Source organism: Thunnus maccoyii, chromosome 5, assembly GCF_910596095.1.
Source record: "Thunnus maccoyii chromosome 5, fThuMac1.1, whole genome shotgun sequence".
In the NCBI taxonomy this organism is placed as follows: domain Eukaryota; kingdom Metazoa; phylum Chordata; class Actinopteri; order Scombriformes; family Scombridae; genus Thunnus; species Thunnus maccoyii.
In genome coordinates, this window is record NC_056537.1 from 25,414,497 (window position 1) to 25,433,855 (window position 19,359).

General features: G+C 40.8%; 1 protein-coding gene across 4 annotated transcripts in view; it reads right to left on the bottom strand.

The window, feature by feature from the left end:
* The window catches only part of tspan9a (tetraspanin 9a), a 166,907-nt gene extending 148,123 nt beyond the window's left edge, over nt 1-18,784 (bottom strand). For 2 of the 4 annotated variants that reach the window (XM_042412468.1, XM_042412469.1), the window contains exons 1-2: nt 18,269-18,784; nt 2,099-2,177 (exon numbers count right to left, since the gene is read on the bottom strand). The gene's annotated coding sequence lies outside the window, so the exon portion shown is untranslated. The remainder of the gene's footprint in view (nt 1-2,098; nt 2,178-18,268) is intronic. The other 2 variants (XM_042412471.1, XM_042412470.1) reach the window with 1 other exon arrangement.
* Nucleotides 18,785-19,359: the final 575 nt, after the last annotated feature.

Consider the following 19,359-nt stretch of genomic DNA (forward strand, 5'->3'; position numbering starts at 1 on the left):
TACTAACCTCTGTGTTGCCTCCAACCGCAGCCTTTAGTCAGAAATAAACCAGGGCTGTGACTAACAGCAGCCGGACTCATCATCAGAACAAACCTCAGTCAGCAGTGGAAACTGGGTCTGACAGGGTAACTATTGTGCAAAACCTGGATACCATTCAGCAAAGCACTGCATCTTTCACGACACCAGTTCTGATTGTTTATAGAATTATCACAGCTTGATTGTGAAAGCGGTTAGTGAACTCATATGTAAACATCATACATTCACTTCTAAAAATGGTAAGAAACACTTTACTCAGTCATGAAAAATACTTCCAAACTGGTTGCCTTGCCAAAGCTGGATTTGCTTTGGATTTGAACAGAGGGAGTTAACTTTGTTTGTATAAACTTATTTCTTTGGAAAAATCAGTGTGTGTTCTGTGTATAATTACCACAGAAACCCATGTGAGACAACTTACATATTAAGAGGAGCCTCTTTTGTGAGACCGTCTAGCTGTAAAAAACACAAAATTACTGCACACATGGCTGTAATTGTTATCTCCTCTCAGGCTTCACGGTTATAATTGGATATCAAATACCTCTGATATACTATTAGACAGGCCTGCCTGCCTCAGAGCCAATTTCATGCTTACGGGCAATCCCCAACAACTTGGAATTCAAACACAGAGAGCAGCAGTCAGTCTGGATTCTTGGGTGCGATACAAGACTGTTTACAATTACATCTTACAGGTAAGAAACTCTTTATCAAAGGTGACCTAAGTAACACAACGCAAAAAAGATGTTTAAATTAGAATATACAGCATCTCTCTGCTGGGCTACATCGAGATACTGACAAAGCCAGACAGTGGCAGGCAGGTCTCATCCCACATGGGCTGTATCAGTCAGAACTTGAACCAGCAGTCCCGGCAGCACTCTCACAGCTGAGAGCTTCAGTCAGTGAGCTCACTATGGTCAGTAAGAAACATGGGACATCACTCCTGACCACAGTGTCTAAAAGAAGAACAATACTTGTGGAAAAGCATCTGTGAAAAATTCTTAATCCAGAACTTTCACACAGTTCAGGCAGAAGCCAGTGCCACCCTGCACGGCCTGCTGTGGCAACCATTTTGTATTCTCTCTGAAAAGAATAATACGGATCTTAAAAGGGAGCTCACCTTTCACCTTTAATCAAGTGTCGTCACACCCACAATGAGTACATTCGCACAGTTCACTGGTGTCCATTTTAAGCCCCAATTGTGAACCTGAAAACTGTTCTCTGAATGAGCTGAGTATAAGCCAGTCTATTCAGCGTGCATCCTCTGGGTCCATCTGATTTGCATGTTAAACGGGATCTCTCAAAATATGTGAATACGTGTGTCAAACAAGCTCAGCGCAGGGGCAGAGAGGTCCCTGTTACCGCCCTCCAGTGGTGTTTGAAGAGAAAGCAAAGACAGGAGGAGGGAAGAGGGTCATGGGTCAAGCACACTGCATCATTTCAGCAAATGTCAAGCAAACTGTGGGCCAGGACTGGAAGAACAACAACCATCTGTGTGCATCACACACCTGCCAGTAACACCAGCACCCTGCAGGCATGTGTGACTCTAACATTTCAAATCAAGCAAGAAATTGTTCACAGATTTATACAGTATGTCCAAAAGCTGTAGTTAGTTGTGTTGAGCTTATGAGGAAGTGAGAGATTTCCTTAAATTAACTGTCCCATTGAAACCCAAGTAAATATTCATTTATTATTCATTTGTTATTGGACACTGTTCGGCATTTATGTTGAATCATATTCTTGTCTGTAGACGAATTTCACATTTTCTTCATTTTCTTTTTTGCATATTAAGCTGGCCTGCTGTGCATTGACTGAAAGGCTCTCTAAGTTATACTTGCAATAATAGGAATTAAGTATTAGTAAGTACCAAATAACAGTCTTTTCCAGAAAACATCTTAAGAAATTAAAATTACATATTGGTTTCTTTGTAGTGAATTTATCAGAAACTAAAAGAGCTTATATTAATTAAGTATTTACCACTAGTTTTGCACATTCAAAAACCATCATGACATCATAACTTAAACAGGTGATATAGTCAGGAACATAATTGATGTAATCTTAAGCTTACCTTCACATGAATTTTAGTGTTATCTTCCTCAGGTCAAAGTTGTTCACACAGCAGTTCAAATGGTGCTTGTTTTTGTTCCCTTTAACATAACCAAAGAGAGTAATATCATCAGGATTCTCAACTTTAGCCACATACTGTAAGCTGAAATGATAATTGCTGGCTGCAGACTTATAGGCCACAGCATTTTGAGTTGTAACCGCAGGAAGTGTTATTAATAACACTTTGTTTATTGTGTTATTAATAATATTAATGATGGCAGCATTACATAATACAGAATGTGGAGCCATCATTAATTACAATACTTAACACCTCTTCCTACTCATCCAGAGAGAGGAAGAAGGGTGGAGGGACAGCTGCAATCTACAGAGACACTGAAGGGCAAGGATGTGGACCCAGGCACATTTCATGCCTTTGAATATAATGCTACTTTATAAAAATTCTCAGGCTCACTTCCTTGCAGTGAGTGTACATAGATGTCCCAAATTATCTGTCCCCTCTTTTTTAACAGAGTTTTCAGCTATGATACACGAGCTATGATACCTGTGTTTTAATTGGTGATTTTAACATACATGTTAACATACTGACTCACAAACATGGACACACCTTGGATTTAATTATATCATATGGTCTTAACATCATTATATCTTCTGTCACTGATCTGACTCTGTCTGACCACCACTGCGTGATTTTTAACAGTTTTTATTATCCTCTGCAAAGTACCACAAAATGTATTGTCAAAAAACACTGCATTACCCCTGAAGTAGCTACAACCCTTACATCACATATTGCAACCTACAAAAATAACATCTTACCATCATCCTCTGAAGAGTTAATGATTTTAGCCATAAAATGAAAACAGTGCTTGATGCAGTCGCTCCAATTAAAACCAGGGAAATAATTACAAAAAAGGTTGTCCCATAGAGCGCAGATGGCAAAAAACAAAATTAGTGATACATCACAATATACTCAATGAAAAACTTAAAAATGACAACAAGGCAATTCAAATATCATGGCAAGCATATTTATCAAACCTGATCAACACCAACATTCACAATCCCAGACTTCTTTTTAGTACAATAGATTCTCTGGTAAATCCCACATTTAACTACAGTATCCAGCTTCTAGGTTCTAAATGTGAAGAGTTTGCTGGCTACTTCAGGGAGAAAATAATCAACATTAGATCAGCAGAACAAGCACAATGTATTTTACCTATATCCTGTGTACAGAGTGATGTCAAGTTGGAACCTTTTGACCTGGTTGATACTGAAACTCTCCAGAAGACAGTAACAGAACTGAGGCCCTCCACGTGTTCCCTTGACCCAATTCCTACCTCCCTTTTTAAAACTATTTTTAATTCTGTATCTGAAGACATCCTTGTCATAGTAAACCACTCCCTACAGCTTGGTGTCTTCCCCACTGATTTTAAAACTGCTTTAGTAAAACCTCTTTTAGAGAAAGGGAACCTGGATATTTTAACATCCAGCAATATTAGACCAATTTCAAATCTACTTTTTTGGAGCAAAATTTTAGAGAAACTAGTTTTTAATCATATAAGCACCTTTTTAAACTCAACCACTGAAATAGAAATGTTTCAATCAGGTTTTATGACACATCACAGCACAGAGACAGCCCTGCTAAAAGTAGTGAATGATATCACAACAAATCATGACAGCGACAAGCCTTCAGTTCTGGTGCTACTTGACCTGAGTGCTGGCTTTGATACTGTGACCACCAGATTCTTTCAGATAGAGTAACTGAGCATGTTGGCCTGTCTGGCATTGGTTTTAACTGGTTTATGGTTTATCTTTGCATAAGAAATTTTTTGGTATCCATAGATTACCTCTCCTCCAAACAATATGAGGTTACCTGTGGTGTACCACAAAGATTAATTTTAGGACTGTTACTTTTTAATTTGTACATGCTGCCCCTGGGCAGTGGGCATCAGGAGGCACAGCATCACTTTCTACAGCAATGCTGATGACACTCAGCTCTATGTGGCTGTGTCTCCAGATGACATCAGGCCGATTGACTCACTTTTTAATGGAATTTTAGATATAAAGGCTCGGATGTCACAGAATTGCTCAATCAGGATAAAATAGAAGTAGTGATTAGCCTTCAAGAGGATCTGAGAGGAGCTGAAAATATAGATATGAACCTTTTTGCTTTTTTAATTGCTTTTTGGTGCGCATTACTCCCTAAATCAATTTTTAACATCCCACATTTTGTTTATCGCTTGTAAAGCACTTTGAATTGCATTTTATTTGTTTGAAAAGTGCGATATAAATAGTTTGATTGCTTGAAAATGACAAGATACACACTTTTCATAGACTACCACTGGACAATAAAGACTTACATACTGTAATTCCTCCTAGTTATGTATTGTAATCACATTTTTCTTACTTTTTGGAGCTGAACATTTGATCCAGCTGGCCTCGCTCCTCTCATCCAGTTGATTCTGTGGAAGTGAAACAATCTCCCGGACGACAATGTTGATCAACGCTGTAAATCCATCTGTAGTAGTTACACAGCTGGTAATACTCTCATCCATGCACACTTCTTGATTTTCTCAATCTGGCAGCAACAGGTCCCACTCTGCAGAAAAAGTTTTCCTCTTCTCTCTTCAGGAGAGCAGTGACTGAAGGAAAATAGCAGTTCCTCTGAGGTAACAGTTACTGTACATTGACTTTCCTGACTGTCTGTTGCCTTTGTGCTTCCATTCTTCATTTTTCTTCGTTTTTCTTCGTTTAGCCATTCAAAGTGAAATGACACAGGATCGTCCTCATAATAGCTCGTCATTGTATTTGTTTTTTTTAGTTTCCTTACAGTCTAACTACAGTGAAAGTCAGCTTCAAACACGTAAACAAACTGGTGTCCGTGGATCAATATGTGGGTGGTTTGGTTAGCCAGCAAACTGCCCTGGATTCAGTTAGCCATAATGCTGCTACAGGCAGTTAGTTCCTGTGTTTACTTTCATTCAAACTCAGGAACAAACTTTTGAAGCAATTGATGTAAAAATCATTTTCAAAAGCAGTGGGAAGTTGATGGAGGCTGCCATATTATTTTTTTTTTTTTAGTTTAATTTTTTTATTACCTGTGGACATTTTTTCAGTTGATAAATTAGTTGATGAGTTGACTAGTTAGTTGATGACTGATAAGAGATTGGAAGCCCACTCCCATAGGTCAAAGCCCCCTGCTGCCAAGAGGGTACGAAACCTATCAACAAGGTATTTGTAGCTTCTTCTGAAGGTAGACTATGTAGACAGTTGTCTATATAGAGTGACTTCTCAATGCAATCCCTCACATCTTTTCTGCGGCTGGCTATGGTCGAACACATGTTTATGCAGGGCAAATTCTGTGCAGCACGGGCTGCACATGGTCCCAATGGGAAGGTTCATGTTCCACCACAAGAATCTTAGCAGCGACTTATCCTCTTGAAGAAAGCACACCTGATGGAACATGCCCCAAATATCACTACTGAAGGTGGTAGCATGCTCCCTGAGGCAGAGGAGAACAGCAAGTAGAGAGGGCCCCAATATTGTACCTGGTAGCAGGAGCTCATTTAGGTTGCGTCCTTGGTACTGAAACAAGCAGCTGAACACAACCCGGTTTTCCCATTGTGAGTCACTAGGTGATGTGGAATGTACCAGGCCTTATCTGATTTCTCTACTTGGTCTGGGTCTAACTTGAGTGTGTAACCAGCCTGCTCCAGTTTTGCAACCTCCGCCTGGTAAGTAGCACAAGCTCAGGGTTTTTCTCAAGTCTCTTTTCAATACCCCTCAGTTGTGGTAAAGCTGCCTCTGCTAGTGCTCTTAGCTGTGGCATGTCCTTTATCCTGAGCAGTGATGTGTTGACCCTCACTGTCTTTTCCTTAAGCAGGTTGATGGCTGTCTGGTCTTGTTGGAATCTGGTGACAAGATTTTCACTCCGATAAAGAAGCCCATCCATTTGCCAGAGCTTTTCCACTTGAGCATAAAGTTTGGTGGAGGAGGAGGCTGATGTGAAGAGGCACTGATGTGGAGAGAGAGTGTGCTTGAGCCCCTCAGCTGGCCCCTGAAGAGTCCATCCTAAACGTGTTCTTACGACTGCTGGTCTTCCTGGGGGCCCGAGTTGTACAGGTTCAATGAGGGTGATTAAATGATGACAGTCGGATCCTATCAGGAGCACTGGATGCACCTTGGTTAATTGCTGCAGGGGTAGACCAGCCAGATGCTTGTAGTTACACTGCAACATCTTGACTGGATGAGTGTGTTCTGCTAGTCTCAAAGGCTTGGCAGTAAACGAATGTTGAACAATGAACACTTTCTTGGGGTCTGCGGCAGAAGATACAGAAAAGGAAACAGTGGCCACTTGAAGGATCTGCAAATCCTCCCTTATTGTGGATAAAGTCAACTCATCTGGGTCTCCGCTGAGGTCTAATTGCTGAGCTGCTGTATGAAGGAAGATGGTCCACTCTGATCCGTCGTCTAGCACAGCATAGGCTTCAAGGGACCTGTCGCCACTCCTCAATAGAATTTTACTAACTTTCAGTAGTACCTTTCTACTATCAGTGGGGCTGTCAATATACAGTACCTCACTTGCTGTGCTCACAAGACTGGTATTCTCAGCTTGGGCCTTGTCTGTAGCTTTCCCTGACCTTTCATTAACTTTGTGAAGCACAAGCAGACGCTTCTGGTTGCACATCTTGCAGAGAGCTTTCAGTGTACACTTGGCTGCTTGGTGCCCCCTACCACAATGCCAGCATTTGTTGTTGGTTTGTTGTTGTTGTTGTTGGTATCCCTTTGTTCTCAGCTCAGCTGCTTAAAGTTAGCACAGTGGTTCAAGAAGTGATTATTGTTGTCACAATACGGGTAATATGTCTTTTATTTCTCCTTTCTGCTGTTACTTGGTTGAGGCAGTGTCTCCAGAGCTGGCACTTTAAGTTACAGCGGTCTCTCTGTGCCAAAAAAAGACAGAAGCACTCTTCCCTCTTGTTGGCTGTCTTTGTAACTATCTCTCCTTTTACCTTACCTTGGTTGTATCTTCAGGCAGGAGGTTCTCCAATGCGATCCTTGGCTGAGCAAACACTCCTGGATCTGAAGAGGTCAGATGAGGAATAGTGGTAGTTGGTCCCCTATAAGTCCTCTGGGAATGAATTGAGGGGGCATGGCCTGTCTGGGCAATAGCATAGTGACACTATGAGCCCTCACTGGGTTGAACGGTCTTTGGGTGGAGAGTGGGATCAGTCTGGTAAGCTGACTCTGGATGCCAAGCGATGGAAGGATGTATAGGGATCACCACACCTCTCTAATTGGTCAGATATGTTCCGCCCGTAGGCATGAACTGGGGATTGTGTATGTCTGTCTCTTTGGTAAGCTCCAGTCTGGGAAATGTCTCTATGTAAAGTAGGTACTGTCAAATCCCTTCTGCTGCTGTTCAAGCCACCTGTGTGAAGATCCTGGAGGAGCCTTCCAATTCCAACCTATGTTGCTGTAACACCCTCCTAAGCTCTGCATTCTCCTCTCTCAGTATGCTGAGCATATGAGGGGCCTGACTGACCCTAATGCCAGAGTCTTGACTGCTCATTTACCATGCACCCATGATTAGAGGCTTGGCTTACTGGTGAAGTTGATCTGGATGAACCTGCTGCACCAGCAGAATCCTTATCATCTTCATCTTGGTCGGGATGACTTGGTTGTGATGACCACCTCAGAGACTCTGGTCCAGTGAGGTCATAATCAGCTAAATGTGCAGGGAGACAGGTCTGCCAACACTCCTGAACTGTAAGGCTTGTTTTCTCTTGTTATGACATTGCTGTAGTAATCCACAAATCCAGCTTGAAGGATCAATGAAATATAGCTCAAAGATACTATCCATGCTGATACATGGGGCTGAATCACTACAGGGTGTCCGAACTGGCAGTCAGTTTCTTAGTAGAGGGGTTAAATCACAGACTTGCTCATTTCCACTCGAACTGCTCCTTCATTGTTGCCACATTTGAAGATGTGCAAGGAAAGGTGGGTATATGTGTGGTTCTGACAACAAATGTAAATGAAATACACAGAGTATGAAACAATAGTGAATAATAATATGCCTATGCACATGATATGGAGGAAATTATTATCACAAAATAAACTTATTAAACCTTATTAAACCTTTCAGCCAAAGTGATGAAAATTAGCCTAGTGCAAGGACTAGTTTAACCAAACTACTCCAAATATATAACAATGCAAATGATCTATCATTACTACCATGCACAGCATGACGAGGAATTGTGATATATAATAATTATGAGCTCTAACTGTAGATTTAACATAGTATGATATTAAACTTCACTAATTCCTACACACCAAGCATTAATTAGTAACATCCACACGTCATACAACTCTATGTTTCATCATTCGCCAAGCGTTACGGTAGTTAAGTGCAATCATGGCAATAAACTGAAAAACAATTCTAATGTGGTCCACTGTAACTGTACTGAAACCGTAACAAAAACTCTATGATTCAAAGCAATTAAAATTGTACAGCATCTTCTTGGCAATTAAACAGAAAGACTTTCATCACTTACTTTGTTGTACGAACATGACAGCCAACACACCAACAAAATCAGGCAACTGAAGTCCCAAAACCAAGCTGTCTAATATTACTTCTGCCTGCGCAAGGTGGGTGCCTACCGTTTGCTAACACTCTCTCAACAGAAATTAGAGCTGCGCTATCTAGTTTCACCTCAGTTGTACATGACTGGTAGAACAAAATGAAGATCCATAACAACCAATCAGAACTATAGGATGTAAAACGGTGCCACCTTCTTGTTGATTGGCCTTTTTTACAGCCGCCCCCAAATTCACACTGGGCATTTGAACATCATAAAAGGCTATGACACCATAATGCCAAATGTGTTTAATCTGGTAGGGCAGGCAGCCATATGAGTTTGGTAGCAGGTCTCATATAAGTTGTTCTTGACCTGCACATCTGCTGACCAAACCCTGTTGTCACAACATCGGAAGACCTGGGTCACCTTTCCAACAGGCCAAAGGGACCATGGCAGCTGACAGTGTGATGAGCACTGTGTCCCCAACTTGTATGTCTGTATGCCTGGAGACTCGGTAAGTAATGTTTGATAAAGTGCCTCCAAAAGTGGTCTTCTAGAAACTGGCTGTGGCGCCACTGCAGAGTCAGGGTAGATCACTTGAGGTAGAGACGTGTCCTGCTGCCCCATGAGGAAACAGTTGGGGATTATGGGGTCCAGGTCTGCAATGTCCGCTGAGGTGTATCCAAAAGGCTTTGAATTAAGAATGCCTTCAATCTCCACTAGTTTCTTTCTCTAACTGGAATCAAACCTTTTCAAGTACATTTCAAATATGCCTGTTCAGGTTATATTCACTCATACCAGGATGTTTACAGATGAATCAAAATCAGATGATACACTTATTAAGCTGTAGGGCTGAAGGACATTCTAGTGTTTTCACTAATTTTTTTCTGAACAGTTTGAAGGCCAGGACCTCCAAAATAACCAAACTGCCTATTTAGCCTATTATGCAGTTAGTGGATAATAAAAAAATATACTTCGCTCTTCTTGTATAAACATGAAATGCTTGGAGTTGCTTTTGTATAAATACAAATAACAGAGCAGGAAATTGGGAGAGCATTGTGACTATGATGAATAACAGGTCATAGATAAACATAAACTGAAGTTGACCTTGGAAGAAATGTATTCATTCCATGATCAGAGAATGCCAAAACGTGTCACCTTTAACGACAAGATGAAAATGTCACACCTATCAACCATAATAACAGGTTAAATGAACTGTCACCTACTCTTTGGAGCGTCACAGTTATCAAACCATGTCTCCTGTCTCTGAGGTCAGGGGCTTGGGAATAACTTTGCTAGAGGATATGCTTGCAGCCTCCCACTAGGTACATAAACAGATGTCACTCATCGAACTCTCAGATTCTTTCACTTTCACTCTTTGTTGTTCTGGGAATCATGCTTGAACTCTGTTTGTCTCTCCTTATCAAATGCATATACATAAACACAAAAAAACTCTATGACACGAAAAAGAAGGATGTCTCTTGTTGTGAATAAGATATTTGAGGCATGTCTGTTACAAAACTTACTACACAGAACCCTGAAGACACATGATGATCTATTTTTAGAGGTCATATAAGGACATCTATTTTAGGCTGAGCAAGTCAGAGATAAACAGGCACACATCAACTAAAAACACACTTTAAAACTCATGTTTAAGGTCACGTTTGAACAGCCTTGACGAATGGATGATTGCACCACTCCACTAACTTGTCAGGGCCAGTCAACCGTCAAAAAGGTGCAGATGCATGTATGATTTCAATACATGTTCAGCTTCCCATCACATGGCATGAGTACAAATCAGAGTGAAAGTGAAAAGCAAATGACCCATGAGACGGAAGCCTATATTTCACTGATGGTATAGAATGGCCAGAGTAAACGCAGCCTTCAATGCTGTGTGGCTCTAAATGCTGTGGTTATTGAAATAGAACTATATCCAATATATTTTATGTCCATCTGGGATCTTTAAATGTAGCATTAAAACAGAGCATTTGGCAGCACAGAGAAATGTTTTCCTCAGTGTTCAGTGTGTTGGCAGGTTAATATAGAGGAGTAATGACAAGTTTTACCACAAAGTTGAATGTAGACCAGGTATTTACTGGATAAATGTGTTCCAATACTTGTATAATATTAAATGGTTGTTGTGGATTTTGTATCAAGAGCATAATTAAGTTAACTACTTAAAGTTTGTGGATGCATGGAGCATAATAGCATTACTGGAAAATGTAGTTTCTTATTTTAATAAACCAAATGTGTCTAATTTAGGGTCAATATAAATGATTAGTGCCTCCAAGAGATTATGCTTTTAATTCAGGGATCCACTCATTCTGGCAGTTTGAAAACGTTTCATTAATCAATCATGTTTTAGAGTCATTTTAATTTAGGATTCCGCACTATTTTCTACAACAGCTTGATGAATGAAAGATTATTGGAGCCAGTCCAATCCATCAACCTCTCCACATTCATCACATGTGGGACAAAAAAGGGGAAATATTCCCGCAAACAAGCTGTAGAAATTTGTTTCAGACATGTTTAGTAACAAGTGGATGTATCACTTATTGCTGACCTCTTCCCTAACTTATAATTGAATGATGATGAAAGGAAGAGCCGAGTTTCAAAACAGCATGTCACCAGTGAAGTGGCATAAAAGAACCTAGAGCAGAGAGGATCAGGTTTAAGGGGTTCAATTGCCATGGCAAGGTCTCAATCCAAGAAGCACCAGGCTCTGTAGTGACTCACAAAGGTGCTTTTGATTAGAGCATTGGCATGAGGCAGTAGGAGAGCTGGCCCTGCCTTGCCAATGAGGCTCCCTTGTGTACAATTAATCTTTCAGGATCTTTTTTATTGTACCAACAAGCATTTAGGAGACAAGACAAGACAGGACAGGAGGGGGCGCCCCCGAAGTTGTGCCAACAAAGGTGGCAGAATAGGAAATGTGGGAACTGTGCCATTGATTTTTTTTTCTCTTCTCTCTTGTTTTATCTCAGAGAACATTTGGGTTGTAACTATTCAGTGTTTCTTTAAGTGGCATCCAAAGATGTTTGAGGCCTAACCTTGGATAACAACAAAGACGAGATGAGAATCTGATCAAGAATTCTGGTAGTTGATACTGAGTACATTGGTAGCCACCAAGTTTACACCTAACTGGTTGTGTCTGTTGTGTTAATGGGATCATTAATTAATTAAATAAACAATTTAATTAACATGGTTAGGAATCAATATAACTTCCGCAGGCTAGATGGTACATGGTATAGCTTTATACTGGCAATAGTGATATTTGCATCAGGCAGGAACATGTTGTTTTCCCGCCTTTGCACATTTCACATTTTGGTGACTCACAATGAAAGTTACTGCACCAAAGTGTGAGGGGAGGTACAGAGAGAGGTGTGGCAGTAATTTTGATGTCAAGAATTACTAGTTTGATAAATTCTTTTTGGCTATCTGTGGGTGGCGGTGCAGGTAGCTCTTTCATCTGCAGCATTTAATTTTAGGGATGCAGTAGTTTTTTTTCTTTTAAATGTTAGGTATATAGGTACACACAAACATCAAAAGACTTTAGAAAGACAGAAAAGTATGTACAGTACACAGACGTCTATGATTTTGTGCCCACCAAAGTGCCACACTACTCTACACAACACAATGCAAAAAAGCCACTTTGCCAATCATCAGAATACAGGAGCAGCAACACCACTGACATGCAGGGGAACCAATGGAAACAACACAAACATGATAGCTCACATAGCAGTTCACACAGCTCCATGAAAAGATCCTCAAGATATTTATAAGTTTCTTTCCTCTTCACTGTATATAGCAACAACAGCATGCACGTGTTCTGCATGCAACAGATTGTGACAGAAGCTAATGCACTGCATTGTTTTCAATATTCTCAGAACCATCCATTTAATACAAAAAGGGACCACATTCACCATTAATGGCACACTTGGGATGTCATACACAGTATTCACAGTTACAGGAGTGTGTATACAGGAGAGCATTAGGATTATAGGAGCTGATTTGAAAGGCCACAATTGATGCCAACCACTGTCACACCTAATTTGTAATCCTCCCAAAACAATCCTTTCCCAACTCTTGTGCCACTGATTCTGCTCACAAATGACACACAAACAAGAAAAAGAAAAAAAAATCCCAATGAGTCAGTGCCATGAGCTGGCGTACACTGAGTCACACAAACTGGGAGTCTGATGTAAAACTGTACTATGACCATACAAAAAGTTTTGCAATAAAACTAATTTTGTGTGAAATGTTGTCAAAATGTTTACTCAACTTTATTGTCAGTTTGTGGTGTTGTATTGGACTACATTATATCGTAAAGTCTATTGTGAACAATATTATCTTATGCCTTCTAGCAGACAATTTAGGGTTTGGCAGGTTTAACTTTAAAGGCTGCAAACTCATTGTTTCCTCAATCTGTTAAACAAGAAGACGGGCAAACAGTAGGTCAACTATAATATATACTGTATGTGTTACGGTACCAGAAGATTCCCTTCCCTGTGTTCCCAGTGCTCCCCTGTCTGTCTCTCTGTGTTTATGTTTTGTTGTTTTTGTGTGTGTTGGCATGGGCGTGGTTCCCCTTCCTCATTCTCCTGGCTCCCGGCTATGCTCATCCTGCAAACCTGTCTACAATCAGTTCATCACCTCTCCCAGTCTGCTCAACTGCCTCACATCACTTCATCAGCTTACAGTGTATCTACCCCGGCTCAGCACCTACTCTTAGCCAGATTGTTGTTTCAACCACGGTGGTAGCTATGATTCAAGGCCAACTCATTTTATATTCCTAGTGATTCAGTTTCCTCTTCTCTCACATGCTAAATTCTTTCGTGTCCCAAGACAATTACTCGCCTGCCTATCCTTCTGCTTGTCCGCCTGCCTGTCAGCAACTTCCAAGCCTCCATCCCTGCCTGCAGTGCTGCCCCTCATTCCCTCCCACTCACACCAGCCACACTCCTACATTATCTTCATTCAACACTGCTGTCGCTGGATCCCTTTTCCCTGCCATCAGCCTCTCATCCCGATCCTCCCCTACAATAAAAACTCCACTTACCACACATCCCTCTCCATGTCTTGCATTTGGGTCCCTGCTGTGTGTCCGTAGCAATATGTTTGATATATGTCTGATGTATGTTTGTTCCCTCTTATGTGAAACAGAACATGTGTGTGATGAAGGACAGATTCAAGAGAAATGGTCAGTAACAATGGAGTGCAATTCAATATGATCTAAAAGTCATGTATTGCAACATTTGAGTCTCATGCACTTTGTCCCTTTTCCCAGAACATGATATCATTTGCACTGAATAAACTGTCACATTTTATTCAATGCAGCTATAAAGTTAAATGCTGAAAGCTGAGACATTACATGTACTCCTCGGATATTCTATGATCAAAGTCCTGTTTATAGTCACTGGAGCCATCTCTCACACAAAATGGACAAAATGGTCTGGAGCAGGATAATATCAACCCACTGCTGGCCCGGCTACAATCATACACATTAAAAGTATTTCTTATGTCAAAAGAGTAAAATACAGTATATATTTATGGTCCAAAAACAGAAATTGTTTCCACTTTAAAGTGTGTTAGTGGCAAATGTGTTAGTACAATGTGACTTATTAGTGTTTTATTGTATTCCACATTATAGTCAATACCATCCCATAAAGCACACATCAAACATATATGGTCACAGTGACGTAACACAATCCTTTCAAAAGAAAACTGTGCCATAGCTATAACTGCCAGACTATGACACTGGTTATAACTGAAATTGAATCATGGCATATAGACATGAACCATACCAACAGGAATTTATGTGATCTGATGAGAAAACATGTCAAATACAACCAGGTGCTGGTTTTCTTCTCGTGCTTTGTGAACTTCAGAAAATTGTTTGATTCTATAAAATCTAAAAGAATCTTAATAATACAAAATGACAGAAAAGCAAAAAATTGGAGGAGATCTGAGATCTGAAGATCTGCAGCTTGAGTTCCACTGTTGCTCAACATTTGCATAAATAAGTTGGTAGTGAGAAGAAGTGTGCGGCCCCTGGCCACTTTTTTTAAAACTGAAAACACAAATGACCCAGTGCAACATCATCTGATGCGACAGGCCGGAAAAACTCGCCACAAAGGCAAGTTCACATTTTATCATAAAAGGGAATAAGAAGGTGAAAATGCTACATTATTTCAGTTAATCTATATCAATATAAGATACCGTTTTGTGTCTTATGTAATCTATATAATTTAAGTTATAATATTTTAAAAATGTTCATCATGAGAATTAATCTGCACTGAATTAAAATGACGTTTCCCCCAACATAAAAGAAAAAGTTGCCCATTAGTTCAGTAGCATGAAGAGTTTGCATGTTACAGTAGATCAACAAAAACTACATTGCATGTGAAGCTCTTTATGCCTCCACCATGGCAGCTCCTGCCTTAGAGATTAGATGAAAAAAAATTGGCCTGCCAACACAGACAAAGGTGACAAACACCAGCTATAGCTACACAGGCTGTCAGGAGAGGAAGCCCTCCCGGCTAAAGTCAACAAGTCTGATGTTACAAATCCCACTCAGTGCACTGCTGTCTGCAGAGCACAGAGCACAACTTCCACGTGCTCATTTACTGCAAAGATGACATGTATGGCATGTACTCTAACATGCCATTCATTGAGTTTATGGTGGTGAGATTCACCAGCTACACAAGGTACAGAATGATGTCCCACTGCACTTCTGTTGTTCAATCTGTCTTGACTAAGTGTTACGATAAAATCCTCCATGGTGAGATATTTTGGCAGTGATGCACATGAACAAAACAATTTAAATGGTCCAAGCTGTAAATAACGGGGAAACAAAAGCCTCCCACAGACAATTAATATGAAACATGACATGTATCCCCTCCCGCTGGTCACACAGATTCCGGCATGAATTGTGTTTTGGTAAAAGAAATGTGCTGCACCTTCAGCCCACGCAGACAGGATCCCAGCTCGGAAATAGACTTGACTGTAAACAACCGCCTGCCACTCACATAGCGGGGGTCAAAATATAGGCACAGAATGTGCTGCTTGCAGTGTACATATGGCTGGGAGCTAGATATCTGATCTGCATCTCATGAATGCACAGCTTGAGTAGGGCACATATAAAAATGGGTAGGCTCGCCTGCAACCCTGAAATAAGGTGTATATAGCACAGACTTCTCTGACACAGGATGCAAAGTCAAAGTGAGTCATGGCACCCACTGGTCAGCAGCACAGAGCCAGCGATATCTCACACAGACAAAGACAGCAATGCACAGTCTCGCTCTTCCTGTTGCTGATTGGCCCAGAGGGATGTGATTAAAGTGACAAAAAAAGGGGGGAGACGAGAGAAATAAATGTTGATATAGCAGCACAGCTCATCCATTGTGAGGCCTAGTGGAATGAAATCTGCCCAGCACGGATGGTCCTGCCCCCCTCGTCCCAGAGAATAGGAACTTTCATGAAGGGACAGAACAGAGAGCTGAGCTCTGTGGTGACTGTGTGGGACACAGAAAGCTGAGGAAGTAAACACAGTTGGAGGCTCACATTGCTGCTTTTGTTTACCACTGCAGAGAATCAGCCAGTGAGTCCCAGAGGAAAAACCTAATGACAAAGGTTATGATTGTTAGTGATTCAAAATAGTCATAGAGAAACTTAACTGCTGATAGCAACCTCTGATGTCAGTGACTGTTTGTTGGTTTCATTATGTAAACCGAGGCCTCACTGAGGAGCTAAACACAATGAGAAGCAGCTGAGGGCTCAAACCACTCATTTTGTTCTCCTTTTGAGTCTAGCTTGCTGGTGGGTATGGCAAGACACGACTGATAAATGAATGCAATCTTTAAAATTCTGGGCTAGAGTCTGCAATTAAATAGTAAATCTATGGTGATAGTGCAGCCATAGATGAAAATCACCTTCCAAAGCTGGTGAAAATAATTAACCACAAGAGTGAAATTAAGCAGAAAATAGACATATTTCTTCTCAACAGTGGGTCATGGGGGGCACTGACCCCATGCCATGAGAGGGGCAGGAATGTGGGGTCAGATAGTGCAAGACCACCTTGGCCATGCACGTGAAGTAAATAGAAGCCGATGTTTTGATATGGCCCCACTTGACTTCTGTGTTGGGTCTAGGGGGTATATTTCTTTCACAATGTGTCCACTGTGAATTCAGTGCTTCCCCTGTGGGTGTGTGAAATACTCAATCTTAACCAAAGCATGTGATAAATTGAAGGATGAAGTGTGTTTTTCCCTGAAGATAGAAGCTTACACATAAACACATATGATTGATGAAATGAGCCAAAGATACTTTTCAAAACCTTGATATAAGCTTTTAGCTTCACAATAGTAACATCAATACCAGCAGGCCTGGATTTGCATCCCGGAATTTTTCTTTCACAAACAAATATAACCCATAGTGGTAAACCAGCTATACAGAGGCAAACAAGGAAACTGCTGAAGGGACAACATCTGGTTACTTCATCAATGAATGAGATGTGCCACAAAAAGTCATTCACGTCTCACTTTCAGTTACCACTGTGCTTTACGGGAGCTCTTAAACACTGGGGCCAACTCAGAGAAAATTAAAATCAGGACTTGAAACAAAAGTGGCTGGCAGCACTGTGGCCTGTGGATGGAAAATACTTCACTCCTCACTGATCAGGTTTAAATTTACATTTCCAGCCAACCGTAGGTGACATTAAGTCATAAACAAACAAAATCGCAGTGATAAGGCTCATCAGAGTGTTTGTGTTCCACACACACACACACACATATGCATATGCATGCACACTGTACAATTCTGAAAAGAAGTGACAATCAGCGAGGAACTCCAGTGATGAGTCCATTGTTGAATGAGGCGTGTTGCTCACATGGATCACGGCAGCATCTCATTCAGCTGTTGCCTCTGAAAGAATTTATGCTTTAATTCTTGACATTCCTTTACACTTATGTAATCAATTCATCACGTAGCCTAACTCATGGCAAAGGTTACAGCTCAGAATGCCAAATGTTTTAACAGGAGCACAGTAACTTAATTTTTACAGGTAAAAGGTAAAGGGTTGTTTTTTTTTGTATGAGATCTACATTTTATGACTGTACATGACTTATATTCACAGCTTCTTGGCATGTGACAAAAATATAGTAAGTGGCCTATGGTCATAAAATAATATTAATGGGATACAGTCCCAACAGGAGTTCATAAACGATATTAAGAGCTCTTACCATTCAAGATTCAGCTCGTCAGACACACTATTACAACTTAAAGTGCAGTAATATAAATATTCCCACTGTAGTTAAAATACCATAAGATTACCTACTACAAACTGGCTACCACACTATTTCGCCTGCTCATTATAGAGACATTACGTTGTGGTTGTTTCACTTTATTACATCTAATCATGTCGATGTCAAAATCCTCCTGCTGGGACTGTTTGAAGGCAGTAAAAAAGCGCACAAAAACATGTTATCGTTGGGACACAACATACAGTAAAGTTGGACGGCTCACTGAACTACGACTGCGCTGGATGTGACCCAGAAACAAACACTTCTGTCAACAAACGAGCTAAAAGAACAATCTCTTACCTGGTGACCGTCCTCCTCTTAACTTTACTTTACTGCTCACACTGTAGCTGCAACCTGTCAGAAGACACAGAAGTGGGATCAAAGCCTGGAAGAGAGAAACTACTGCCACGCAACTTCAGTACAGCAGCTTCAGCTCAAACTTTCCTGTCGGGCCTATTCAGTACTATTTTATTCCGCTTCTGTCCGGCTAAAAAGTATCTGGGATTGCGCCTCTTCCAGAACAGATGGGTCGTCTCCTCCTGACAACTTTCGGTGCCCGCTATATGTCTCTGCTTGATGATGAATTGGGAACTGAGTTTTCTGGTTGGACAAGGAGGAAATGAAGTTTGAGGAAGACGAAAGGGGCTCTTACTGACTCCTACAGGCGTGTCAGAGCCCCGGACCTTCATATGAGAATAAGAGAGGCTGGGGAGCCCATAAAAACTTGATTTATTAAGATTGGGGCTCAGAGCTTGAACTATTTAATTTGGCAGCTGTAAAAAGTTTTGACAGTTGACCAGAGAGACCCGCAGTAATGCAAATATCATGAGCGATATGTAAAGTCACTGTTAATTAATAAAAAAAAATATATAGAAGGACGCTGTGACTTTCAGTGCATCTATAAATCTTTTTTTCTCCCATTTTAATTTAGTGTGTAGCTGTCAATGTTTGTTTGCGGGATTAAGTTTAAAGATGATGAGCGTGGTTCACTCAAAATCCATCATTCAGTGATGGATTTAAGCAGTGTTTGGGATTTTTCTCTCCTTGAGCCTGATTTCTGTTTTAATTACTTTATGAATAAGTAGAGCAGCAGCCAGGAAACTCTGTCATGGCAAGACTGTACCGTGTTCATGCAGCCAAATCACACACATGCATGGTGTGTGTACTGAGCCATCAGGCGTTCCTTCTGCCATGTGTGTAATTAACAGATTAAAGTGAGAAAAAGAGTATGAAAAGGCAATTTTAAGGCAGCATGAAAGCAAACGTGTTCGCACAAACTGTTCCATTGGGAGAGTATTGCAACAGGGATAAAGAAAGATGCATAAATACACTGCTCAAGCAAATTAATTTTTTGTAAAAGTACAGAACAGTAAATGGCAAAACATGGAAAA